At 41.7% G+C, this 27,729-nt stretch overlaps 1 long non-coding RNA gene across 2 annotated transcripts in view; it reads right to left on the minus strand.

Annotated features, from left to right (window-relative positions):
* Positions 1–1,126: 1,126 nt before the first annotated feature.
* Positions 1,127–27,729, minus strand: part of LOC112581125 — a 470,843-nt gene continuing 444,240 nt past the window's right edge. For both annotated transcript variants that reach the window (XR_006547413.1, XR_006547408.1), the window contains 2 exons: positions 2,191–2,332; positions 1,127–1,280 (listed from right to left, as the gene is read on the minus strand). This is a non-coding gene — a long non-coding RNA (uncharacterized LOC112581125). The remainder of the gene's footprint in view (positions 1,281–2,190; positions 2,333–27,729) is intronic.

A 27,729-nucleotide genomic window follows, 5' to 3' on the forward strand; every position in this document is an offset into this window, starting at 1 on the left:
GTTCACGTACAAGTCCATGTTAGTAATTCTTGTTCTTTTACACTGGGTCCTCATTAAATGCTAATTTCCTTCTTCCTTCCCTTGTACTTATCCATATCTTGCTTCCTAGCATGGGAGATTCTCCCCATGATTTCGTTTCTGCACGGGGCTTGACAGGTACCCAGGGCTTGTGGAAATGGATGGGGATTGAGGTCCCTGGCTATTACTAAGATTACTAGCTTAGACAGAAGAGTGAAGGAAAAAAAAAAAAAAAAGCGCATTGGAGAATAAAGGCACATTTCAAGACAATGTGTTTCTAGGGAACCAAGGGTAGATACAATGTGAGAATGGAGTCCAAGAAAATACCCTTCTTAAGTAGGAAGCCTTTGCAAGCCTAGGGTGGTCTGTCCCTATCAGTCTTTCCATATACTGATGGGTTGTTCTGTGTTAGAAAAGGATGTCTATCCAAGGACTCTATCTGTGAATGACTGGTTAAATATTACCTTTCCTCCAGGAGTTCTCTAACAAGGGCAACACTGAACCTGGACACCTGGGTTATTTCTATGCGCTCTAGTGACCATGCATTCTAGAGGATCTGGTGGAATTAACTGTTAGTTCACCTTGGCCTCTAATTCCAACAAGAGGGAGTTTCACTTCAGCTTTTGATAATTACAAGCATTTTTTCAAAAAACAAGTACACACTTATTTGTCAAGGGGAACATTGAGATGACCTCTTATACCACTTCTTTCATAACTTTTACCAGCTTGTGGGTAAATCCTTGTGTATTTTCATTATTTTGTTACTGGGAGTTTTTCTACATCTTATGTGTTCAGTTCAGTTCAGTCCAGTCACTCAGTCGTGTCCGATTCTTTGTGACCCCATGAATCGCAGCACACCAGGCCTCCCTGTCCATCACCAACTCCTGGAGTTCACTCAGACTCACGTCCATCGAATCAGTGATGCCATCCAGCCATCTCATCCTGTGTCATCCCCTTCTCCTCCTGCCCCCAATCCCTCCCAGCATCAGAGTCTTTTCCAATGAGTCAACTCTTCGCATGAGGTGGCCAAAGCACTGGAGTTTCAGCTTTAGCATCATTCCTTCCAAATAAATCCCAGGGCTGATCTCCTTCAGAATGGACTGGTTGGATCTCCTTGCAGTCCAAGGGACTCTCAAGAGTCTTCTCCAACACCACAGCTCAAAAACATCAATTCTTCGGCACTCAGCTTTCTTCACAGTCCAATTCTCACATCCATACATGACCACTGGAATGATGTAGAGACTGCAATAAAAATAATCTCCCTAGCACATGGGAAATAACAATAACAGATTTCAGATAATCTATATAGTATATTTCTTAATTTAGTCTTGAAAACCCACTCCCAGATTGTTCTGCTCTTCTATTCAGCAAGTTGAGGAAATGGTGAAAATCTTGCCTGAGGTCTCACAGCTAAGATGCGATGTGTGTGCTAAGCTGCTTCAGTTGTGTCCAATTCTTTGCAATGCCGTGGACTGTAGCCTGCTAGGCTCCTCTGTCCACGAAAATTTGAAAACAACAAAGGAACAAGTACTGGTGAAGATGTGCAGAAACTGGACTCCTGGCACATTGCTGGTGGGAATGTAAAACGGTGTAGCCACTGTAGAAAATGATGCAACAATTCCTCAAAAATAGAAACTCTATAGAATTACCATTTGACTTAGCAATTCCACACCTCAAAGAAGTGAAAGCAGGGACTCAAGCAGGTATTTGTACGCCCACGTTCATAGCGGCATTATCACCACAGCCAAAAGGTGGCAGCAAGCTAGATGTGTCAACATTTCCGAATCAGAAGTTGGAGCCTCTGGGATTTGTTCTCAGACTATGTGAGTTCACAGTCTGCTCTTGTGAGCAAGGCTGTGAAAAGCCTAACCATACACATTGAAAAACTACCTTGGGCTTCGTCTGGTGCCCAGAACACAGGATTTGAGCTTCTGGAAGATGGGAAGAGGAGTTCGCTAAGTGCCACTGAAGATGAGTGGTTCTCAACTAGGGGTGATTCCTACCCCCTCACCGCAGCCACCGGAACTGGACATTTGGCACAGGCTGGAGACATTTTTGCTTATTAACACTGGGCCTGCCATGTGCACTTATCTCTCATGGGTGGATACCAGGGATGCTACTAAGCATCTTACAATGTGCAAGACGGCCCCCAGCGACCCACCAAAGAATTACCTGTCAATAGTACTGAGGCTGAGGAACTTCAGTGTAGAACATGAACTTAGATCTTCCTTAATGCAATTTCTTTACAATCTCTTTTGGTAGCTGAACTGTGCATCTTCAAATTTCACTCCACAAAACTCAGTTGGGTGAGAACCTAGATGATTTAAATGTGACTCTTATGGAATGTTTATGTTAGCTTCAGAGGACCCTTGATTTTGCCAGTGTAGTAGTTTCTATCCACGTATGCCTCTGTAATATTTAATTTTTCTTAATCCTGTTGTTTTATGATCTTCATCCAGATATCACACATAACTTGAACAAAACATCATACGTCAATTTTCCTCAAGTCAATATATAAAATCTTGGGGTTCAGTAATCTGAATATATCATGCTGCTGCTGCTGCTGCTAAGTTGCTTCAGTCGTGTCCGACTCTGTATGACCCCATAGACAGCAGCCCATCAGGCTCCCCCATCCCTGGGATTCTCCAGGCAAGAACACTGGAGTGGGTTGCCATTTCCTTCTCCAATGCATGAAAGTGAAAAGGGAAAGTGAAGTTGCTCAGTCATGTCCAACTCTTAGCAACCGCATGGACTGTAGCCCGCCAGGCTCCTCCATCCATGGGATTTTCCAGGCAAGAGTACTGGAGTGGGATGCCATTGCTTTCTCCAGAATATATCATGAGGTCCTCTCAAAATATTCTTTCATTTGACTGTGCGTCAATGAAATCAGATTTCAATTTGATTTTCAAGGTTAATTCCAGCGTAACGATGACTTTGTAGCACTTGTGAGACAAGACAGCTTGAGTCCTCATAGTCTCACTTTCCTCTCTCAAGCCCTTTGGGTATACATCAGAATACAAATTTTCATTATTGAGGCTGAGCTTATTCATTGAAATGATTCTGATAGAAACACATTTCTATGATTTTTACATGAAGTAAGGAGTTGTACTGGCTATTGATTAACAGCCCTAATCTGAGCTCCCCCTGGAGATATAATCAAAACTCTTCCAATGAAGTTGAACCCAGATTGGGGAGGAATAAATTTCACAACTCAAACCCTATTCATCTCACTCAGCTCTATCCCAAATCAATCTTGACATCACAAAAAAGCCAAACAACCAGAAATTATGTGCATCCTGATACAATGCAAGAGGAAACACACAGTCTCACCCCGAAGGATTCTTGCCAAAAGCAAAATTTAACCAGAATGTAATCAAGTCTCCAGATCTAACGGCATACTTACAGGAAATTAGGGAGATAGAAGAACAAATAAAATGACACAATCAGAAAACAATCAGCTAGACTCAGAATGTGGGAAATCTACCAAAGGCAATGGGCCTCTGATTCACATAAACCATGTCCAAAGAGACATTTGAGACAAGAAGGAAAATTTGAACATGGGCTGGGTATTAGACGATGTTAAGGAATCACTGTTAATTTTGTGAGAGGTGATAACGACCTTGGGGTTCTATTAAAAACAAGTTAGGCATGCTGATTGCTAGGGACAATGTTTTTCCAGACATGAGATTCCATTGTCTTACATCAGATGTTCAGGATGAACTGTTTATAACCTGGCACAACATGGGTCCTCTCACACGCCCTGACAGTAATATTTAACAATGGATTGTCTTGCAGCCATGAACTGCAGAGTGGGTGATGATGTTCTAACATGAAGACGACAGGCAGATTTAAACCCCCCTCGCACAAATTACCTTGGTAAAGGCAAAAGCATTCTTTCAACACATTAACTGAATTAGCAATAACCAGAAGTAACATTCAGATGGGGCATGATGAAGAGAGAGGGAGAGCCAAAGTGTTGCTGCGGGCACACGATGAAGCTGCAGCAGCCGAGTCATGCTAATGGGCACGGCGAGTCCCTGAGCTGGGCTTGAGAGGGTTCTGCTGACCCGTGTTTCAATCAAGACATTTGAACTGGGAAAATGGTACATTTTGCTTATGGATCTTTTGGACAGTAAACCATGACAAAAGGCATGCAACCAACTAGTAAATCAGTCGATATTTCATGATTTTCGGTTTAATAACTCTCCATTTAGTTCTATTAATATAAAGTTAGTGCTAATGCTATTTATTAAAAAGGTAGTGCTTTTGTTGGATTTGTGCCTGGAGAGAGTGAAGTCACTCAGTCATGTCCGACTTTTTGTGATCTCATGGACTGTAGCCCACCAGGCTCCTCCGTCCATGGAATTCTCTAGGCACGAGTACTGGAGTGGGTTGCCATTTCCTTCTCCAGGGGATCTTCCTGACCCAGGAATTGAACCCAGGTCTCTTACACTGCAGGCGGATGCTTTACTCTCTGAGCCACCAGGGAAGCCCCTATAGCTTTATAGGATTTGTGCCTATATAGCTTTATAGCATGACTATTATTATCTTCATTCTCAATAGGCTTAAAACTATAAGCAGAACACACTTGAGTCAATGCTTTGCCTTGGCCTCAAACATGTGATTTCAGTTCAAGCCACTAATATAACAGCATCAAGAGATGAATAGAAATTTAGGCAGAGGGTGAAATTGATCATCTTGGACTTTGAGGCTATAACCTCAGTATATCAACAGATGTATTCAGAAAGCAAGATGCGAAGAATCACACGGATTGTCTAGCTTTTATCATTCAGTACAATATAACATCCTGTTTTACTAATCAACTGAAACCTTTTTGAAATGATTTAACTTACAGTTTCATGTCAAAGAGACAAAATGATAACAGGCCTATTCTTCTGTCTGTCTTTGATCCTTCTTCCATTTTTTTTTAAAGGTTTTTTGATGTGGACTATCTTTTTAAAAGTCATTATTAAATTTGTTACAACATGCTTCCATTTCACATTTTGGCCTTTTGGCCCCTGAGGCATGTGGGATCCTAACTCCCCAACCAGGGATGAAACCCGCAGACCCTGTAATGGAAGGCAAAATCCTAACCTCTGGGCCGGCAGGGAAGTCCCTGTCTTCAATCCTTCTTGCTTCCTAACTGAGTTGAGTTCTATCCACTACCTCTCCCAAGTGTGGAATGGAAGACAAGAGGAGCGAATAGCTGAAGAGGAGGACTCAATTCTAATTCTGACTTGGCAAAGCACTCACTTCAATTCTCTCAACTGCACTTTTTAAGACATGGTGAAGAATTACAGTGAGAACGCAGACATAGTTTCAGAGTGGATTTCGACCTCATTTTCTCCTGGCTCGGGCACTACATATGGCAACTCCTCATTCGAAGCACTCACTCCCAGGGCGGAATGGGGGAGGGGCTCGTACCCTGGAGTAAGATGTGCTGTGTACAAGTACTTGCCAGCCCACCCAGGGGAAGATCACCCCTTTCTCTCCACATGGCAGTCAGGCTGGGTCACATGACCTTCTGTGACCAGTGACAAATGACTGGAGATGAGGAGACACTTCTGTTTAGAAGCCTAAGAGCCCAAGTGGAGTTTGCCACGTTGTCCTTTTTTCTCTCATGAGATGAGTGATGTTTTGGATAGAGACCCATCCCTCAGCTTGGGTCCCGGAGTGAAGATGCTGCGGAGCAGAACTGCAGCCAACACGTGATGGACAGGTAATCTGAGTGGACAGGACACCTGTGTTGATGCAAGCCAGGACTGCAGCGTGGTTGGTATTATTTTGTTTTACTACAGCACAGCTTATCCTATCCTATCTTGGTATACACTCCCAGGGTACAGATCAGATCTGAGGTGGGGTGGTGAACGTAGCAGGCATCGCTTGAAAATGCCTCTTGGATGATTCTCAAGTGCCCTACAGCGTGCATCATGGTAAAGACCGTTTCATCAAGGAGATGCTCTTCCCCACAGACTGTCAGCATGAACGCCATGGATCAAACTTATACCATGATTTGACACTTGATTTAGCTGCTTATTTGCCTTCTATGCTAGAATGCTACCTTCCAGTATATGGAGGATGTAATTATTTATGATACATTAACCTGGCCCTCGTGATTTTGTTTCAGTGTATTTCCTTTTACTTTTTCTCATCTTTGATTGCAGTTTAACTGCCTTTTGAAGCTTAATATCACTGTTGGGCTTTATGATCTTATAAGCAGGCTGAACTGCTTAGGTATGGAAGTAGAACACAGCATGGACCAGGAGCAGAGGCTGAGTTCCTATTCAGTTACAACAGACCCTTAGAACCTTGAATTTGACGCTGCTGTTGGTAGTGGTTGTGTTGCTAAGTTGTGTCTGATTCTTGCGACCCCATGGACAGTAGCCTGCCAGGCTCCTCTGTTCGTGGGAATTCTCAGGCAAGAATACTGGCATGGGTTGCCATCTCCTTCTCCAGGGGATCTTTCCCACCCAGGGATCAAACCCATATCTCCTGAGTTGGCATGCAAGTTCCTTACCGCTGAGCCACCAGGGAAGCACATTTGATACTGTAACATATGACAACTTCTCTCACTTAACAGAAGAGGACGTTTGAGACTTAGTATTTGTTAAGTACTTTGCCTAAAGTCCACCACCTGAAAAGTGGAAGGGACACAGCAATAGGCCAGTCCCATTATCCTTTACCCCCAAACACCCTCCACCAAGTAACTTAGCTCCTTCTGCTGTCCTTTCCAATTTGCTGAATCCAAAGGATTCCTTTGTAGCCATGGATTTCTCCTTCTTTCCTTTATATTCTTTATTTTCAGTGTGTTTCAAATCTGGCTCAGGATCTGGCAGAATATGCTAGTTTATGTTGTAATAACCGAAACTCCTCTGGAGATTGGTGGCTTCACAGAGCATGACTTTAAATGTCCATCATGCTACATAACAGAAGCTGCAGGCTCTTGGCCACTTCTAGTCACCCTGAGCATGAGGTTGATACATCTTGCCCCTTGATTATATGATGGCCTATTGCAGAAAATACAAATACAATGCATCAGGCATAGGCTTTTAAAGCCTCCCGCTAGAAACGACATGCATCGTTTTCATGTTTATCTGCCATGCTGCTGCTGCTGCTAAGTCGCTTCAGTCGTGTCCGACTCTGTGTGTCCCCATAGACGGCAGCCCACCAGGCTTCCATGTCCCTGGGATTCTCCAGGCAAGAACACTGGAGTGGGTTGCCATTTCCTTCTCCAATGCATGAATGTGAAAAGTGAAAGGGACGTCGCTCAGTCGTGTCTGACTCAGCGATCCCATGGACGGCAGCCCACCAGGCTCCTCCATCCATGGGATTTTCCAAGCAAGAGTACGTGGGAAAACAGTCTTGTCATGGACTTTGGTGAAGGGGAGAATTGGAATATTCATTAAAACTTAAAAAATTTTGAGGCATAGTCTGTGCCCCATGGCATTTTGTCATGATACAAATAAAGCATCTTTTACTAAAACATACACCGCAGCACGTGTGGGCATAAAGACATACCTGATGCTCCTGGGCTGGAATCTGACAGACAATGGGCACTATCCAACTTACACTGGAGTTTCTTTTTCATCACAGCTTAGATTTTTCAGGTCTTTTTACTTTCAGAGTCTCAAACCAGGACTTCATTCCTACGCAAGCTGAAAGGTAGCGTTTGATGGCCAGGGAGTGAAATTTCTGTCTTGGACTGATTGACGGGTCCTTACTTTAAGAACTTGTTCTATGATATGGTCTAAACATCCTATCTGTTTGTAAATAGGCTCATAGTTTGGCTAATGCAGGTAAATGAAGGAAAGAGGCACACATTATAAATTGTCTCATTAAAAATTAAAGCCAGATAAAATTGTATACATTTCACTAAATTACCTTTCTAGGCTTTGCAAATATTCTGAGGGCGGCTAATCTCTCCATTTTAATTAGATTGCACATCTTTTTCAAAGGCTACTGTCCTGATGTTTTAATATAAAAAGACCGTTCCTATTTAAGGCAGAAATCTGGAGAGCTGAGAATTAACACTTACTGTTAACCTTTTCCTAAGGGGAAAGATTTAACTTCAAGTAAGGAAGACCCTTCGTATGTGAACCACATTTCTCATTTTTAAAATAGAGTAGCAGCAAATGAAATTCCACGTGTCTAAAATGACAATTCCTGGGACTTCCCTGGTAGTCGAATGGTTGGGACTCTCTGCTTCCGCTGCAGAGGGCACAGGTTTGACCCCTGGTTGGGAAACAAAGATCCTGCAAGCTGCCTGGGGCAGTCAAAATAAATTAAACATAAAATAAAATGAACAACAAAAACAAAACCCCCCCCTCTTTCTGTGCTCCTTCCTTAGTTCATTTTCCTCCTTGTCCTTTATCATTACTCAGTATGTTTTATATCTTGCTTATTTTTCATTGTTTCCCTCCTTCATTAATTTGAGGACTTCCATGTGGCTCATGTGCTTTATCTTCTCTGCAAAGTAATGTGCCTCATCCAGAGTAGTTAAATACATGAATGAATGACAGAAATTTCAAACTGTGACAATTAAGAAGCACCTGCCACTCGCACATCAAATCTACAAGGATGGTCTCTTGGTGAGTCTTGCCCTCCAACTCTATCTCTGGCACCTAGAACACTGCTGGGGTTCAAGCAGGTTCTCTACAAATATCCGTGAACCAAAGCACCCTTGGGATCTAAGGAAAGAGATGCTGTGCAGGTTCATTTGGATGGCAGGCAGCGAGAAGGTTGGCCTGACATTGACATACATCTTGAGGGACACATGGATACCTTTGCTCAGGTGACCCCAATATTCCCCATGCTTTGTGTTTTAGAGAGAATATAAATTCAGTAAGTATTGTCAGGCTTTTTTTTTTTTTTTTTTTGCCTGTGGCATGTGAGACCTTAGTTCCCCAACCAGGGACTGAACCCATGACCCTTGCATTAGGAGCGCAGTCTTGACCACCGGACAGCCAGGGAAGTCTTTCAGTAAGTACTGTTGAACTTACAACTTACAATGAATTGTTGGATTAGAATTAATGAGTGTGAGGATTTTTTTTTTTTTCCAGAAGTTCTGTCCAGCCTTTATAAATACTGTTAGCTGGCCGATGGGTTCTCTGAGAAAGAATCCACATCTTGTCAAGAGTAGTAAAGGCCATGGAAAAACAACACGGCAGGGAGACTGAATACAAATCTTAATCAGATGTTAAGAGAGGAAGCACAGTTGAGCCTGTGTTCAGTATGTAAGAGTCTTCCACATCACTTAGAAGTGGCTAAATGACAGCACGACCCAGAAACTATTTCAAAGTAAAGCACTTCTCAGAAAAGCAGAAGGTTGAGACGCTTCCTTAGGAAGTATGTAGACAGCCTACCATGGTGTTCAAACGCATGGGCTTCTGCAGAGAGATGGCTGGTTTTAATTTTAGCTGTACTGTTTCCTAGCTGGGTGGTCAAAGACGCTCTTTCTTTTACAAGTCCAAGTTTCTTCACCTTTAAGATAACAATCAAAATAGTTCCTAATGGGTAGGAATAAATAAGACTACCTACATGCCTAACAGTCACTAGTATACAGTGGGCACTAAATGTGAACTGCTATCATTATTTTTCTTGCTATTGTTGTTCAGGGCACTTCTGTTGTCCAACCAGCTGCACTTCTGCTTTGTGTTCAATATGGAGGAGCAGAAGGCTTTCTTTGGGACTAAAAAAATGTCGTAATTTAGACTTCAGCCCCAAGGCAAACTCAGACCACCTGAATAGCTCCCTTGCTGGGTCTGGACATATGACCATTTGTGTGTGTGTGTGGGTGAATGGAGGTCAAGGTCAACCCAACCCAGTGCCTGGCCCGGGGTTGAAGGCGCTGTAAGTAACTACTCAAAGCACGAGGCAATGTCAAGATCAAGTTAAGCAAGGAAAAATGGAGCCGTCTCCTTAATGGTCAGATTCAGAGAGACTACAACATGAAATGATAGCCAGAAATCCAAATATCCAAGCTTTTGCATACCCTCCATAAGCAATATAACATGGAGGAGAGTCATTTTTATCAATCTGTGCCTGAATATGCAAATATAAGTAGATGCTTGATGTCTTTCTGGCTTGACCATGTAAAATTTGAATCATATCACTACAAGCGGCAAACTGAGAGGGAGGACGGAGATGTTTTAAAAATTCTTGGGGCACATGACCCTCAGGGAGAGTTTTAAACTGGATGCCGATTAAATCTCCCTTCAGATATGAAATTGTCAGAATGACTGCAGAAATCATGTCTCATCAGCTACTTGCAGAAGAATGAAAGGAAACTTCTTAATGCCATATGCAAAAATAAACTCAAAACAGACTGAAGACCTAAATGTAAGGCTGGACACTATAAAACTCAGCAGAAAACATAAGCAGAACACTCTTTGATATAAATCACAACGAGATCATTTCTCCTAGAGTAATGAAAATAAAAAACAAAAATAAACACATGGGACCTAATTAAATTTAAAAGCTTTTGCACAGCAAAGGAAACCATAAACAAGACGAAAAGCTAACGCTTAGAATGGGAGAAAATATTTGCAAATGAAGCAACTGACAAGGGATTAATCTCCAAAATCTACAAACAGCTCATGCAGCTAAATAGCAAAATAACAAACAACCCAATCCCAAAATGGGCAGAAGACCTAAACAGACAGTTCTCCAAAGAAGATATACAGATGGCCAACAACACATGAAAAGGGGCTCAAAGTCACTAATTATTAGAGAAACGCAAATCCAAACTACAATGAGGTATCACCTCATGCAGGTCAAAATGACCACCATCAAAATGTACAAACAATAAATGCTGGACAGGGTGTGGAGAAAAGGGAACCCCCCAACACTGTTGAAAGTGAGTCACCCAATCATATCCGACTCTTTGCAACCCCATGGACTATACAGTCCATACCAGAAGAATTCTCCAGGCCGGAAGACTGGAGTGGGTAGGCGTTCCCTTCTCCAGGGGATCTTCGCAACTCAGGGATGGAACCCAGGTCTTCTACATTTTTGCAGACAGATTCTTTACCAGCAGAGCCACCAGAGAAGCTGCTGCACTGTTGGAGGGGATGTAAATTAATACAGCCACTATCAAAAACATATGGAGGTGCCTTAAAAAACTGAAAATAGAACTCCCATATGACTTAACAATCCCACAATTGGGCATATATCCAGAGAAAACCATAATTTAAAAAGATACATGCACTCCAATATTCATTGCAGCACTATTTACAACAGAAGGACACGGAAGCAACCTAAATGTCCATTGATAGAGGAATGGATAAAGATGTGGTACATACATACAATGGAATATTACTCAGCCATAAAAAAGAATGAACCTGGTTCATTCACAGAGATGTAGATGGACCTAGAGACTGTCATTCAGAGTAAAGTAAGTCAGAAAGAGAACAACAAATATTGTATATTAACATGTGGACTCTAATAAATGGTATATTGTTGTTGTTGAGTTGCTAAGTGGTGTCTGACTCTTGTGACCCTATGGACTGTAGCCCATCAAGCTCCTCTGTCCATGGGATTTTCCAGGCAAGGATATGGGAGAGGAGTGGGTTTACATTTCCCTCTCCAGGGGATCTTCCCTACCCATGGGTTGAATCCATGCCTTTTGTATCTCTTGTGTTGATGAACAGATTTTTTTTACCACTGTGCCACCTGGGAAGACCTAACAAATGGTATAGATGACCTAATTTTCAAAACAGAAATAAAGCTGTGGAGAACAAACATACAGATACCGAGGGGGAAAGAGGGATGGGATGAACTGAGAGACTGAGATTGAGGTATATATACTACTGATACTGAGAACCTACTGTATAGCTCGGGGACTCTTACCCAATGCTCTGTGGTGACCTAAATGGGAAGGAAACTCCCAAACAAGGACATGTATGTACACACACAGCTGACTCACTTTGTTGTATAGTGGAAACTAACACAATATTGTAACGCAACTATACTCCAATAAAAATTAAAGAAACAATCATGTCTTATATTAGCTCTACCTTCAGGAAAGATCTTCTACGTTATTTTTACTTTTTCAATTCATAAATTCTGTTTATGTGGGGCCTTGTTAACTCCTACTTTCAAATTGTCTTTTTTTTTTAATTGAAATTTGTTTTGAGATAATTATAGATTCACTGTGGTCATAAGAAATATCATAGAGCTATCCTCTGTACACTTAGCTTTGTCTTCCCAATGGGAAAATTTTGCAACATGATAGTATATAGTTATTCCTCCCATCATGATGCCCAACTCCAGACAAACTGTCCTCTACTTCTAAAAATTTGTCATTTCAAAAATGCTATGTGAATGTAATCCCCAAGTATGAAACCTTGGGGACTGACTTTTCCATTCAGCGTAATTCCCTGGAGATCCATCCATGTTGCCACATGAATCAACTATTTGTGTATCCTTTAAATGGTTGATCATTAGTTTGTTGTATGTAGGTACCTCAGAGAAGGCAATGGCACCCCACTCCAGTACTCTTGCCTGGAAAATCCCATGGACAGAGGAGCCTGGTGGGCTGCAGTCCATGGGGTCGCGAAGAGTCAGACACGACTGTACGACTTCACTTTTACTTTTCACTTTCATGCATTGGAGAAGGAAATGGGAACCCACCGCAGTGTTCCTGCCTGGAGAACCCCAGGGACGGGGGTGCCCGGCGGGCTACCGTCTACGGGGTCGCAAAGAGTTGGACACAACTGAAGCTACTTAGCAGCAGCAGTAGCAGCAGCATTATATATGGTATTGTGGTTTTAATTTCAGTTTTGGCATGTTTGTTATTATGTAGAAATCTGACTTTCGTGAGTATGTTGATCTTATATGCTGTAAACCTGAATTCATTCAGTAAATGAAATCTTTTTCAGACTATGCCTCTGATCACCATATAGCTGAAATACACAATGCTCAGGCAAAAGCCTGAGGTCCTTGGGGTTACTTATTTTGAAGTGGACCCAAGGCCACTGTCTGCTTATTAAATCTTTTCAATTTTCAGCAAACAACTGGAAGATGCTACCACAGAAGAGACTCTTTATCAGTTTTAAAAAAAATTTGTGATCTGTTTTAACTGGCCTACTTTGCATGTAGAATAGATTAAGCCTAATGACAGAGAAATGATCTGAGATCAGAATTTCATGATCTTAAATCTGGAATGACTTGTCAAGAAATCCCTGGTTGAAGGGATTTAAGGGATTAATTTCCACAATATACAAACATCTCATGCAGTTCAATATATATAAAAAAAAGACAATCCAATAAAAAATGAGTGGAAGACTCAAACAGTTATCCAAAGAAGACACACAGTTGACTAAGAGGCATATGAAAAGATGTTCAATGTCATTAATTGTTAGAGAAACGCAAGTCAAAACTACAATGAGGTACCACCTCATACCAGTTACAACACCTACCATCAAAAAAATCCACCAACAATAAATGCTGGAGAGGGGGTGGAGAAAAGGGAACCCTCTTACATTGTTAGGAATGTAAATTGGTGAAGCCACTATGGAGAATAGTATGAAGGTTCCTTAAAAAGCTAAAACTAGAACTACCATATGACCAACCCAGTATTTTGCACAATTCAGCATATATCCTTAGAAAACCATAATTCAAAATGATACATGCACCCTAATGTTCATTGCAGAACGATTTACAATAGCCAGGACAAGGGAACAATGTAAATGTCCACGGATAGATGAATGGATAAAGAAATGTGGTGCATATATACAATGGAATGCTGCTCAGCCATTAAAAGGAATGAAACTGGGTCATTTGTAGAGATGTGGATGGACCAAAGTCTGTCATACAGAGGGAAGTAAGTCAGAAAAACAACAACAACAAAAATATATCATATACTAACACATATTTGGAATCTATAAAATGGTACAGATGAACCTATTTGCAGGGCAGGAATAGAGAAGCAGATGTAGAGAATGGACATCTGGACATGGTGGGGAGAGCGGTGGGATGAATTGGGAGACTGAGATTGGCATAAATACACTACATGCGTAAGACAGACAGCTAGTGGGAACCTGCAGTAGAGCACAGGGAGCTCAGCGTGGTGCTCGGTGGTGACCTAGAGGGATAGGATGGGAGGTGGGTGGGTGGGAGGGAGACCCAAGGGGGAGGGATATATGCATACATAGAGCTGATTCACATCATTGTACAGCAGAAACTAACAACATTGGAAAGCAACTATACTCCAAAAAAAAAAAAAAAAAAAAAAAAGGATCTTGGTTGACTAGCTCACGGTAAAGTTTAGGAGTTTAGAACCCAAATTTAAGTCATACATGATCTCAGAAATAATAGAATGTGCAGAATCCACTTTCAAGAGAATGTGGAGCCAAAATGACACTTTTCAGCAACCAGCCCCAAACAGCACAAGACAAAAGCTAGCGCCGTGTATCTTTCTTTCTTGTGCTCTTCTCCCTCTGAAGAGTTTCCTTTAAAAATTAAATAGGACCAAATCCTCAACTTCATTTTTCCCCCAGGTCTGTAATTTTGATTCAGAACCACATCTTTGTTTAAGGGTTTATGTAGATAAACCTCAATTTTGTCAATCTCAATTTTGTCTAAGAAGTAGGATCAACTTCTAATTTTCAATGTTAAATCCCACGCTCTGCTTTCTCCTGCAGTATTCTCAAGATGATGGCATCAGGTTAGGTCCCACACTGGGCCAGATGTTCTCAGTAAACCGAGTAAGTAACTGTCCCTGCACGTGCTTCATGTTACGGCATCAGATGCTGGAGAGAACAGAGGGGGATCCCAGGTTGTCATTGTCTCTGCCCTTTTTTACCCAGTTCTGTGAGGTATTTGGAGTCCTTCTGGGGTAGCCAGGGGTTCCTGGGGGCAGCCTTTGACTCGAGCCAAGTTAATCCACGTGGTCACATTTCCATAACCATTTGAAGAGATCTGAAGGCTTCTCTATGTGCAAGATCTAACACCACAAGCACAGATGAGACTTGCACCCCTGTCACTAACTGGTAAAGAATATGCTGAAGCCAGAGGAGGAAACTCATATGTCGTGGGAGGGATAGACAGGAAATGCCCTTCAACAAGACAGGCCTGTATGGTTCAGGAGAGCAGAGGGGGCTGAGAGGAGCTTACCATGTGACTTCACCTCAAAATTTTAGGGTGCTGCATAAGGCTTTGGGCTTCCCAGGTGGTGCTAGTGGTAAAGAGATACCAGTTCGATCGCTGGGTCAGGAAGATCCCCTGGAGAAGGGCATGGCAACCCACTCCAGTATTCTTGCCTGGAGAATCCCATCGACTGAGGAGACTGGAAGGGCCTGGAGAGCTACAGTTCATAGGGTCACAAAGAGTCAGACACGACTGAAGTGAGTTGGTATGCATAAGACTAGGGAAAAAAAGACCACTTGCCATCTAAATTTATTTGCAAGACCACAAGCATAAAGCCTCTAGGTGGTGGTTCAAACTACAAAGGGGAAAAAGATACTTAGGATCTCAGAGAGTGTTTGTCTGTAGGTCTGCACAGATAACCACATATCAGACCAGTGACCTGAGACTAGCTACCAGACAGCCTCAGGAAAGATGGCTTACTGGTTCTTCTTACTTTTGCTAGTACCCACGCTTCTGATTCTGTATTAGATGCTGAATTCTAAAGATTGCCTTTTAATTCAAGCAAACAGACATTTATTAAAATTACTTTTCTGAGAAACATATTTATGTGCGTTATAAACAAGAACGCTTTTTAACATTAAAAAATTTGAACTTTAAAAAATATGTAAAATGTTCAAGAAATGTAAACAGGAATTTTCATCTCATTTTCCATATGGTTATGTAAGCACCTTAAATATCAACACAGATCACAGACAGGCCCATTTACATGCATAGGAATGCTCTAAATAAGAAAAAAAATTCAAAATTGTTTCCAAAATTAAAATGTTATTTTTTGGCAGCTGAAATAATACTTGTAATCAGAAAGACTGAAGGATAATATGTACTAAAGTAAGTAAAATGCCCACATAATGGAAACTTTTTTTTCCCTTTAAGAAGCAACTTTAAAATCTTCATAATCTAACATTTCCATATATACTTTTCTACAGGTTTTGACTTTTTCTATTTGAAGATAGGGGGCATGAAATTAGATTTTCTTGATGACTCATGCTCACATTAGAAATAGACATAATTGTTCAGCATTTCTTGTAAATTTTTCTTTTCTTTGTCCTCAATGACACTTGTTTATATAAATTTATGCATTTATTTCAGAGAAGGCAATGGCACCCCACTCCAGTACTCTTGCCTAGAAAATCCCATGGACGGAGGAGCCTGGTAGGCTGCAGTCCATGGGGTTGCTGAGGGTCGGACATGACTGAGCGACTTCACTTTCACTTTTCACTTTCATGCATTGGAGAAGGAAATGGCAACCCTCTCCAGTGTTCTTGCCTGGAGAATCCCAGGGACGGGGGAGCCCGGTGGGCTGCTGTCTATGGGGTCACACAGAGTAGGACACGAGTGAAGTGACTTAGCAGTATGCATTTATTTTATCTTCCCTGAATATCTCCACCAATTCAAATCTTGCCTATCAATTGCAAAAGGCCAATAATCTAGACTGTTAGAACTATTTTTTAAATGAAAGTCATTACTGAATGAAATTTTGAGCAATGAGTAAGTTGAGAGAAAAGAGCTGCGACAATTATGTGATGATTATTTTAGGCAGAGTTCCTTTACATTTTTGTTTTATGTTTATATTTTGCTTTGTCTGTCAGTTTCTTGGTTAAGGGATTAGGTCCTGGGTTGCTGAAAAAGTAACTTTTAGAACAACAGCTTTTTAAAAGGAAAATGGTGTCACTTGGTTTTTGATTAAAGAAACCAACTTCTGTATGTTAAGATTGAATGAAATGTCAACTTTTGTTTTTAGTGTCAAATATATATATATATATATATATATATATATATATGACATATATTGAAATATATACTGAAATAAAGTAAAAGATTTTAGTTCTTTTCTAACCAAAACAAAAATTCAAATTCATTTGAGTAAAAATACTCAGTACAGAGCTGAAAAACATACATATTAGCACCAGTTGCTAGGACTGATGTAACAAATTACCACAAACTAGGTGGCTGAAATCAACAACATTTGTTCCCTCCCAGTTCAGGAGGCTGGAATTTCAAGATCAAGATGTCATCAGGGTTAATATCTTCCAGAGATTCAAGAGAATGTGCTTCATTCCCGTCTTCTGGCCTTAGGTGGTTGTCAGAAATCCCTGGCCTGCATCCCTCTAGTCATTTCCTCCATCTTCACATAGTGTGTGTGCGCGCGCGCGCGCGCGCGTGTGTGTGTGTGTGTGGGTCTGTGTGTGTGTCCTCTCTCCTCTTCCTATAAGGACAGCAATCATAGGGTCCTCAAGCAGTCTGATGTCACCTTAGTTTGATTATACCTGCAAAGACTATTTCCACATGAGGTCACATTCCCAGGTACCATGGATGATGATGTGAACCTTTCTGGGGACACAATTTAACCCACTCTGTGTGTGTACATATTAGCTACTTAATAGGTACGGCAGAATATACACTGTATAATAAGTACGTAAATTACAAACTCTCTCTTGATAGATGATTTTACAGATCTGGAGAAGACAATCAACTGCAGATCGATTTTTAAATGGCACAACTTAAAAGACTTTAATGTCCTTCTTGGAAAAAGCATGTAACCTTCCAAGTTAAAGAATGAAGTTCCAACACTAGGAAGCTCTCTATCCTGGTCACTCTATCTTGATTCTCAGTGAACATTCTAATTAGAACCAACCCTCATAATTACTTTTATATTAATAGCATTATAAGGTAAATGTCCTTCTCTCTGGGTTTTATCTCCCTGCTATAAATTGCATTGTTACTTTATACCATGCCCCTTCCATTATCAATTATTGGAGTCACTTTTTAGACAGGATTGGGGCCATGACTAATTGTAGAAGCATCTGATAGATGGCGGGGGACGTTTTCCTTTCCAATGCAAGTTTGCTTCTCTATAATTTGGCTCTGAGTACGTGGATAGAAGACAAGCCTTATTCGTTCTGGGCATTCCTGAAACCAGTGTAAAAAGCTATCAGACAGGTAAAGGGATTCTTAGTACATAACTCTCTGGTTTATTTTTATTTTTATCCCGTGAAGTTTTGCAAAGAAGAAAGTCCATGTGTGCTTACAAACATGAGGAGCTTCTATGTCTAGGTGACACCCTCTATGGTTCAGTAAGCCACCAGCAAATTAGGACAAAAAATATAGCTACATTTTTGGGTAACAAATTTCCCTTTCTACACTTTTAAGTTCATCACTGATGGATGAGCTTGAGAAAGAAGACATTTCAGATCCTCAGCATTCCCAGATGCACCCAGAAATCCAACTTGATTCATTTTCTAGATTCATTTTCATTCACTCTTTCTAGTGCTCTGATTTATGCCTGAAGATCAGTTTTCATGGGCATCAGGTCGCCTTCCTCACAAACCCTTCTAATTGGCACCATTATCCAGTGATAATGGTGTAAGGGGCCCATGTCTTCTGAAAAGCACTGAAGTGTGCTTGGCCACAAAACACTCCTAAGTTTCGCTGGTTGAGGAGAAGCTCTGCTGGATGCTGTGAATGGGATGGTAGCTGACAAAAAATGTCAAAAGCGTAAGTTATTGTTCCAGTCCACTTGTAACCTTAGAATATGTTCCCCTAGTCACCCTATTAATGGAGATATATTATCTCTCTGAGAATTTCCTGTCAAACTCTGTTAAGTAAATAAAGGATAGGTGAAATATCAGAAACAGAGCTAACAAATGGAGCGGAGGCCTCCCCTGGAAAGAAGAGAGCCAGCTGTTTACTGTGCTAATTCGAAACAAAATGAAAATGTATGTTTTTCATCTTGGTGGAATATAATTTTCAAACACGGACTGAAAATTGGCTTTAGAAAAGACTTTTTTTTTTTTTTTTTGAAAGGATATTCTGTGGTCTGGTTTTTGTGTGACAAATGTGACGAGGCCCTGACATGAGACAAATGCTTGGTTGAGCCTCGCATATTGCCTCTAAATTGAACCCAAACCACAAAGTAATGTTGGAATCATTTAGCTGGGTTAGTCTCAATGTGTCAAGATCAGAAGAGACTAGAATTTTTTTCCCCCAGTCTGGGACCCATAATCGTAACCACTGATGACCAGGCAGGGAGGGCCCCAGGAAGTGAGGGGTAAATGAGCAAAGCCGCCCAGCTCTCTGGGTCTGGTGACGCTGTGCAGGTCTCAAGCCACACGGTGTACACTGAGAACGTTATCTTGTAGGTCAGTAGTTCAACTGGGGGTCATTTTGTCCTCCTAGGGACTTTGGGCAAGGTCTGGAGATGTTTCTGGTTCTTACAACTGGGCAGTGGGGAAAGCTTCTGGCATGGGTTGAGGCCAGGAATGCTGCTCAACACCCTGCAATGCACAGGACAGCCCTCCTGACCAAGAAGCCTTAGGCCCAGCATGTTCATGGGCTTCCCAGGTGGCGCTAGTGGTAAAGAACCTGCCTACCAATGCAGGAGATGCAAGAGACGTGGGTTCAATCCCTAGGTCGGGAAGATCACCTAGAGGAGGGACACGGCAATTCACTCCACTATTCAAGCCTAGAGAATCCCATGGACAGAGGATCCTGGTGGGCTACAGTCCATGGGGTTGCAAAGAACCAGACACAACTGAAGTGCCTTAGCACACACACACAGCATGTTCACAGGGTCGAAGTTGAGAAACCCTCCTGGCGAGCTGCGGTCCTACAGACAGGATGTGGATTAGAACCACCTGATAGCTAGTCAGGAACACGGGAGGCCAGGCATCACTGAAGTACTCGAGGGCCTGGGCCTTTGCATTTCTATCAGGTTTCCAGGGGACTCCCAGGCAAGCGAGAATCACTGCTACGGGGGTATTAATTAGGCTTGCAAGTCAGACATGAACCATTCTTGCAAACTGTTTCTGGGAGTACCCATCTTCAATTGTTCTATATCTCTTGCATAGGCAGGAAACCAATCCTGTGACAACTGATTAATCATTATTTCTCTAGACCAGTATCTCCCTGTCTGTGGGTTGTGAAGTTATAAAGGCTGTGAGAATCCATGTGTGCAAGCATTGCTAAGACAAGTGAAAAAATATTCTCTGATATATATAAATATATGACTATTTTCCAAATTGCATAGATGATCTGATTAATACAGGCATTCATTTAGAGGCATTACTCATTTTTTTTTTTTTAAGTAGATGAACACTAATACATGTGGGTTCATGAAATCTTTTGATATCTTGCAAGGGGGCCTCTGAATTGACAATCACCTGCAGACTACATTTTCAAGATTTTTTCCAAAATCTTTTTTTTTTTTTTTTTGCTCAAGTATCAATGATCTCAGTTTCTTCTGAGATGCCAAGTTTTGTACATCTAAGACTTTAACAGAGCCATATTTCTCCAAGCTTCATTTGGCAGATAAATTATTTAGAAATCTTGTTATCCTACAGAGTCTAACTGGGTTGACTTGGGCTTCTGATTCTGCATTTGTGAAAGGCTCCCAAGGAAATGCTGTTGCCCCTGGTACTCAGGCCACAATTTGACCAGTGGGGATTCAGACATAGCCACTTCTTGGTATTTATGTACTCTATACACTACATTTCTTAAAATAATTACAGAGGATCTCAGTAAAATAGGAAAAGAGAAAATATACATATCCCACATTTAGCTTGTATAACCCTTATAGGAAGTCCTTCTTCACGACCTGGCTAATATTTCAAACACAAGGTTGCTATGCTATGCTATGCTAAGTCACTTCAGTCATGTCCAACTCTGTGCGGCCCCATAGATGGTAGCCCACCAGTCTCCCCTGTCCCTGGGATTCTCCAGGCAAGAACACTGGAGTGGGTTGCCATTTCCTTCTCCAATGCATGAAAATGAAAAGTGAAAGTGAAGTTGCTCAGTCATGTCCGACTCTTCGCGACCCCATGGACTGCAGCCTACCAGGCTCCTCCGTCCATGGGGTTTTCCAGGCAAGAGGACTGGAGTGGGGTGCCATCACCTTCTCACAAGGTTACTAGACAACAAATACAGGAAAAGATGCTCAGCATGGTTAATTATTACAGAAAGGCAAATTAAAACTACAATAAGGTATCGTGTCACACCAGTCAGAATGGCCATTATTAAAAACTCTACAAACAGTAAATGTTGGAGAGGGTGTGGAGAAAAGGCAACCCTCCTTCACTGTTGGTGGGATATAAATTGATACAGCCACTATGACGAACAGTATGGAGGCTCCTTAAGAAGCTAAATACCTTAAGACCCAGAATTCTACTTTGTGCTCTCTGCGCTGACCTAAATGGGAAGCAAATAAAAAAAGATGAAATGTATGTATATGTATAGCTGATTCACCTTGCTATACGTACAGTAGAAGCTAATACAAACTGTAAAGCAACTATATGCCAATAAAAATTAATTAAAAAAACTATAATACACTTGTTTGTTACACACATACACACACACACACCACAAGGTAAAAAAAAAGAAAAAGAAAAAGACATGGGAAAACAGGAGAGGAGAAATCCCCATGAGGAGACTTTGACCATAAGAGGCCGCATACAGGGATGCTCCAGATCTCCCTGGATGTGAAGTACATTTTACTCCTGGTCAACTATGGCATCCCCACCTTTACCAGTGCAGCCTTAGAGAAAAGTCCAGCTTCAGGGCAAGAAGGCGGGACTACCCGGGTTGCTGGAGAGTCTGTCCTGTCTCTTGGTAAGCACTCCTAAACATTCCTCCTTGATTTGCCACAGCTATTATTTTCTTTTCATACATAAACTTAAACTTAGTAACTGTGACATCACTTGGATTCAGGCTAATACATTTTCAACAGATTTTTAAAAATATAATCAGGTGGATTTTCATATCAATCAATCAGCTTGCTTTTCTGTGGTAGAAATGGGGACATTCCTGGAAGAAAAACAGGCCTGTAGTAGGTAAACTGGCTCATAAAAGAAGTTAAAACCTATATGAACGTAGAAAGTAGTGAATTAAAACACAGATGTTAACCATGTATTGACAGGTCAATCTGGAAATGCTGGGTTTGGGAGTTTATATTTTGTCTTTTCTCCAAGAGCCAGACAGAAGAGAAGCCATCTAATCAGGGTCAGTATCAACTTACTCCATCTAATGTGTGTGACACACGAGTGTGTTTCTAGAATCAGTTTTTGAAAGTGGAAATCTGGATGTGTGTGTGAAATCTTTTCATTTTTGAGTGTGGAAAAATACCTTCAAAAATGTAAAACCACTACAAGGAAAGAATGAAAACGAGACTGTAGGTTGCTTTGGGGTTTTCAGAGCCCCAGTTTACAACCTTTGCCTCTCACAGCATGGCGTGAAGATGGGCAGCATCTCTATTATGCAGGACCTTGTTAGAAATTTTTGGGCCCCCTGTAGAAACTATGGGGCTGCGGCTGGGCAATCTATGTTTTCATAAACCCTCTACAAGCTCAAGATACAAGGTCATTTGACCACTGCTGATCCAGAAACTTCTAATGCGCCTGCTCAGCTCCTTCTTACTGTGAACCAGAGCTTCTGCCTAACTTTACTAGTTAGGGCTACAACCCCGGAGCCTGCCATTCAAGATATCACCCCTGAGGGGCTAGCCCCATCTTCACCGTCCAGTCACTGGCATCCTGCTTTTGCCTGCTTCCAACCTGCTCACAGCTCTAGGTATAAACCCTCTGGCCCTTCTGCTATTAGGCAGAAACATAGGAATGTCTCTTTTGTAGGTGAAAAGTCGTTTCTGAACAACCTACCTGCTAACACTGTTTATGATATGCCTCTTTCTCCCATGCACATACACTGCCTCCAAGAGTTGTCAACAGTAAATAAACCAATGTACATAAAACAGCTAGGCCAAGCATGGCACAAAGGAAGCTCTCAGTAAATGCCAGCTGTCACTAATATCCTGCCTAAAATGGCAACCATCCAGCAGGACAATTATCTCCCTGTGTAGGTGAACATATGGAGATGCAAGGAGCTATGTTGTCAGAAACTTAGTCATGCAGCGCAGTCAGTCAGCTCAGTTGCTCAGTCGTGTCCAACTCTTTGTGAGCCCATGGACTGAAGCATGCCAGGCCTCCCTATCCATCACCAACTCCCAGAGCTTGCTTAAACTCACGTCCATCGAGTTGGTGATGCCATCCAACCATCTCATCCACTGTCATCCCCTTTTCCTCCTGCCTTCAATCTTTCCCAGCATCAGGGTCTTTCCCAATGAGTCAGTTCTTTGCATCACATGGCCAAACTACTGGAGCTTCAGCTTCAGCATCAGTCCTTCCGATGAATATTCAGGAATGATTACCTTTAGGCTGGACTGGTTGGATCTCCTTGCAGATCTCTCAAGAGTCTTCCCCAACACTACAGTTAAAGCATCAGTTCTTTGGTGCTCAGCTTTATGGTCCAACTCTCATATCCATACATGACTACTGGAAAAACCATAGCCTTGACTAGATGGATCTTTGTCGGCAAAGCAATGTCTCTGCTTCTCAATATGCCGTCTAGGTTGGTCATAGCTTTTCTTTCAAGGAGCAAGTGTCTTTTAATTTCATGGCTGCAGTCACCATCTGCAGTGATTCTGGAGCTCAAAAAATTAAGTCTCTCACTGTTTCCATTGTTTTCGCATCTATTTGCCATGAAGTGATGGGACCTAATGCCATGATCTTTGTTTTTTGAATGCTGAGTTTTAAGACAGCTTTTTTCACTCGCCTCTTTCACTTTCCTCAAGAGGGTCTTCAATTCCTCTTTGCTTTCTGTCATAAGATGGTGTCCTCTGCATTTCTGAGATTATCGATATTTCTCCTGGCAGTCTTGATTCCAGCTTGGGCTTCATCCAGCCTGGCATTTCACATGACGTATTCTGTATATAAGTTAAATAAGCAGGGTGACAATATATAGCCTTGGTGTACTCCTTTCCTGATTTGGAACCAGTCTGTTGTTCCATGTCCAGTTCTAACTGTTGCCTCTTGACCTGCATACAGATTTCTCAGGAGGCAGGTCAGGTGGTCTAGTATTCCCATCTCTTTCAGAATTTTCCAGTTTGTTGTGATTCATACAGTCAAAGGCTTTGGCATAGTCAATAAAGCAAAAGTAGATGTTTTTCTGGAACTCTCTTACTTTTTCTATGATCCAACAGATGTTGGCATTTTGATCTCTGGTTCCTCTGCCTTTTCTAAATCCAGCTTGTACATCTGGAAGTTCTCGGTTCATGTGCTGTTGAAGGCTCGCTTGGAGAATTTTGAGCATAAATTTGCTAGCATGTGAAATGAGTGCAACTGCGTGGTAGTTTGAACATTTTTTGGCATTGCTTTTCTTTGGTATTGGAATGAAAACTGACCTTTTCCAGACCTGTGGCCACTGCTGAGTTTTCCAAATGTGCTGGCATACTGAGTGTAGCACTTTGGAGCACAAAGTGGAGATGCAAGGAGCTATACTGTCAGAAACTTAGCCATGCAGCTAACAAGAAGCAAATGCAGGATTTATCCTTGTGCATTTCTGCTCCCAAATTCTGTGCTTCATTTACGATGTTAGAGGGTCCCTCAGTCTGTCTTGGTGAGTACTGCCACTGGGTTTGCTGATTTCTGGATCCTGCACTTGACCTGTCAGGTGCTCTTGTCTGGTCCTTGCCCTTCGTCAGTCCAGGATGTAGGTAACAGCTTCGGCTTCAAAGCAGTGGGAAGGTAGAGGTGATGCCAGCTTCCAGGGGTACCTGTCTAGGACAGAGTGATCCTAGGGATCACTCTGATCACCTGATCAAGACAGGTCAAGGGGGAGATAAATCTGGGAAGAGAGAGATCCAGATCTGACATTTTCTGATTAGATGCATGGGGAGGCTAAAATAAATTTCATTTCTGGCCACCAGCAGAGCATCTGGGTTTCCCTAGCCAATAACCAGAAATTTGGCAAGAGTGGTTATGCCTTGATTGTATGTTAAGAGCCTCAGTAGAAAGACCCAGGTCAGAGGAACTGGCTCGCAGAGGGCAGTATGGGTAACTGCTTTATCAGGGAAGGCATGGCCTAAAGAGAATAGGGGCGATGCAGCCACCACAAAGGTTTACATCTGCCACGAGTGCTCATCCTCACCCAGGAGGCAACAGGGGCTGATTTCTCATGTTCTGCACACACAGCCAAGTTTCTGTGGGGCTACCTGACCTAGTGAGGGTAGTTCTTTCTACTTCTCTCAAAGCCAGAGCATGGGTCTTAAGAAAAGATAAAGAGGCATACGATAGCGAATAGGCTGAGATTTGGATGATTTCAAATGTAACAGAGAATGAGTCCCTCAAGACCTTTGAAATGAGGTGGTGTTGAGGAGTGATGGAATACTGTAACTTGCTTATTGAAGACCATGGAGCATCTATGTACTCATTCTTTAGTACTTTTAAGAAATTCATAGACTTTTTCACAGAACTAGAATAATTCTTCACCATCTGAGCCACTAAGCACAACACAGCACAATTCTAGAATTTATATAGAGCCATAAAAAACCTAGAATTGCCAAAGCAACCCTGAAGAAAAAGAACAAAGCATGAGGCATAAGTCTCCCAGATTTGAGACAATGTGACAAAGCTACATTAATCAAAACAGTGTGATATTCAAACAAAAGCTGATGTGGATCAACGTAACAGAATAGAGAACCCAGAAATAAACCCACACACCTACAGTCAACTAATCTTTGGCAAAGGAGGCAAGAATATACAATGGGAAAAGGTCTCTTCATCAAGTGGTACTGGGAAAGTTGCAGGATGCAGTTGAAAGATGCAGGAGATGCAGAAGACATGAGTTTGGTCCCTAGGTTGGGAAGATCCCCTGGAGGAGGAAATGGCAATCTGTTCCAGTATTCTTGCCTGGAAAATTCCATGGACAGAGGAGCCTGTCAGGCTATAGTCCATGGGTTGTAGAGAGCTGGACATGACTGAGGACTGAGCACACATATCATGACATGTATTTATCATATAGCATCACACAGAACAGTTTCACTGCCCTAAAAATTCTCTGTGCTCCACCTCTTTATGCCTTCCTCCAATCACCAATTGCTACTCATTTCTTTTTAATACTGTGTAATATTCCATTGTATGGATGTCACTTACAGTTTTTGATTTTCAGAATAATGTGCTAACTAAGCACCTGGAAAAACACAAACCACACCTAAAATTTTTTTTTTCACACCTAAAATTTTAACAACCCAACCTTATGCCCAGAATCTTGCACATCTAAATGCCTTAACATCTAATTCACATCGAGTCCCTGTGAGGTGTGCAATAATATCCCTATTTTACATGTGGAAACTGAGGCTCAGCTAAGTTAGTTAACTTGTTCAAAGACAGCACATGGTGGAGACTGCACTTGGACCTGGGACTTTTACCCCACTTTATCTCACTCCTTTTAATACAAATATACATATATAAATATATGTGCATTTTTCTTGGGGAGACTAGAGTTAGCAGGAAACAAGAAATCTACACTGATGCTTCAGATTCCCCTTTGCCATCTACTTACAAAATTCTCTTCCCCTGCTTACTGTTTCTTGCTCCATCGTAGAGATCCTCTAAAAACCATGCCCAGTATGCCAAGCAATTCAGACCTTGCCCTCAGCTTGCAATCCCTGCCAGAAAACAAAAGGCTAGTAGCTCAGTAAACAGGGACCTTCTACCACATGAATTCTATCTGGCTCTAAAGCCTATGGTTGGCTCACTGTATCACAGTCAACCGCTCCAAGAGAAGACACAGGCACAGCTGGTAAACCAGGTTTCATCTTCCTTCATTTGCCATTCTTAGCATTTCCTCTTTCATCGTGGCCACATGCTTGCTCTTCATATACTTGGGCCGGTAAGAAGTGGTGGCAAGGCTTCTGAACTACATACAGTTCAAGGCGAAAAGAGTTGAACAATCTATCCCCTCTTTTCCTAAAGGCAACATGAGCACATGTTACAAGGGCTTCACTTCATGTTGGTTACCCAGCCCCAGGCCCTGATCCCTTCTCTAATTCATTTGCCTGAGGCAACAATGTACCAATATTTTCCTAACCACTGCTTCAAATTCTTTACTCCTCTGCTTAGTTTCCCAATGAAAGGAAATCGTGCAACAATTTCTGTGGAGAGAAACCTGGCAGACACTCTCTTGATTCAGTAATCAGAATAAACATCTCTAGGAAATGGACAAGTGAAATTACAAGCCACGAGATAGAATGTCATGAGAAGAACACAGGATCACTTCTATGACATACTTGCCAAAGCTGAATTACCTGAATCTAACAATGAATGGTCACTGGATAAATCCAAATTGAGGAATATTTTACAAAAGGAACTGGCCTGTAATCCTTAAAAGAAGCTAAATCATGAAAATCAGGAAACAGCTGTAGACTGAAGAAAGCAGAAGAGACAAGACAACGTATGCACTGTAGAATTTTGAGAACTGTTCCATTTTTCCATAAAAGATGTTAATGCCAATTGGCAAAACCAGAATGGGGCTGAAGATGAAAGAACAGTGTTAAGGCAATAGTGGTAATTTTCTGATTCTGGCATCAGTATCAAATACAAATATTTGATGGTTATGTGGAAGAATGTTCTTCTTTATAGGAAATGTTTTTTAAAGTACTATGAGTGTCTGGCCAATCCCATCACCAACTTCACCTTCTTAATGCGTTCTAAGTTTCAGGTTGTCTTAGGAAAAATCTTA

The sequence above is a fragment of the Bubalus bubalis genome, chromosome 21 (assembly GCF_019923935.1).
Source record: "Bubalus bubalis isolate 160015118507 breed Murrah chromosome 21, NDDB_SH_1, whole genome shotgun sequence".
NCBI lineage: Eukaryota > Metazoa > Chordata > Mammalia > Artiodactyla > Bovidae > Bubalus > Bubalus bubalis.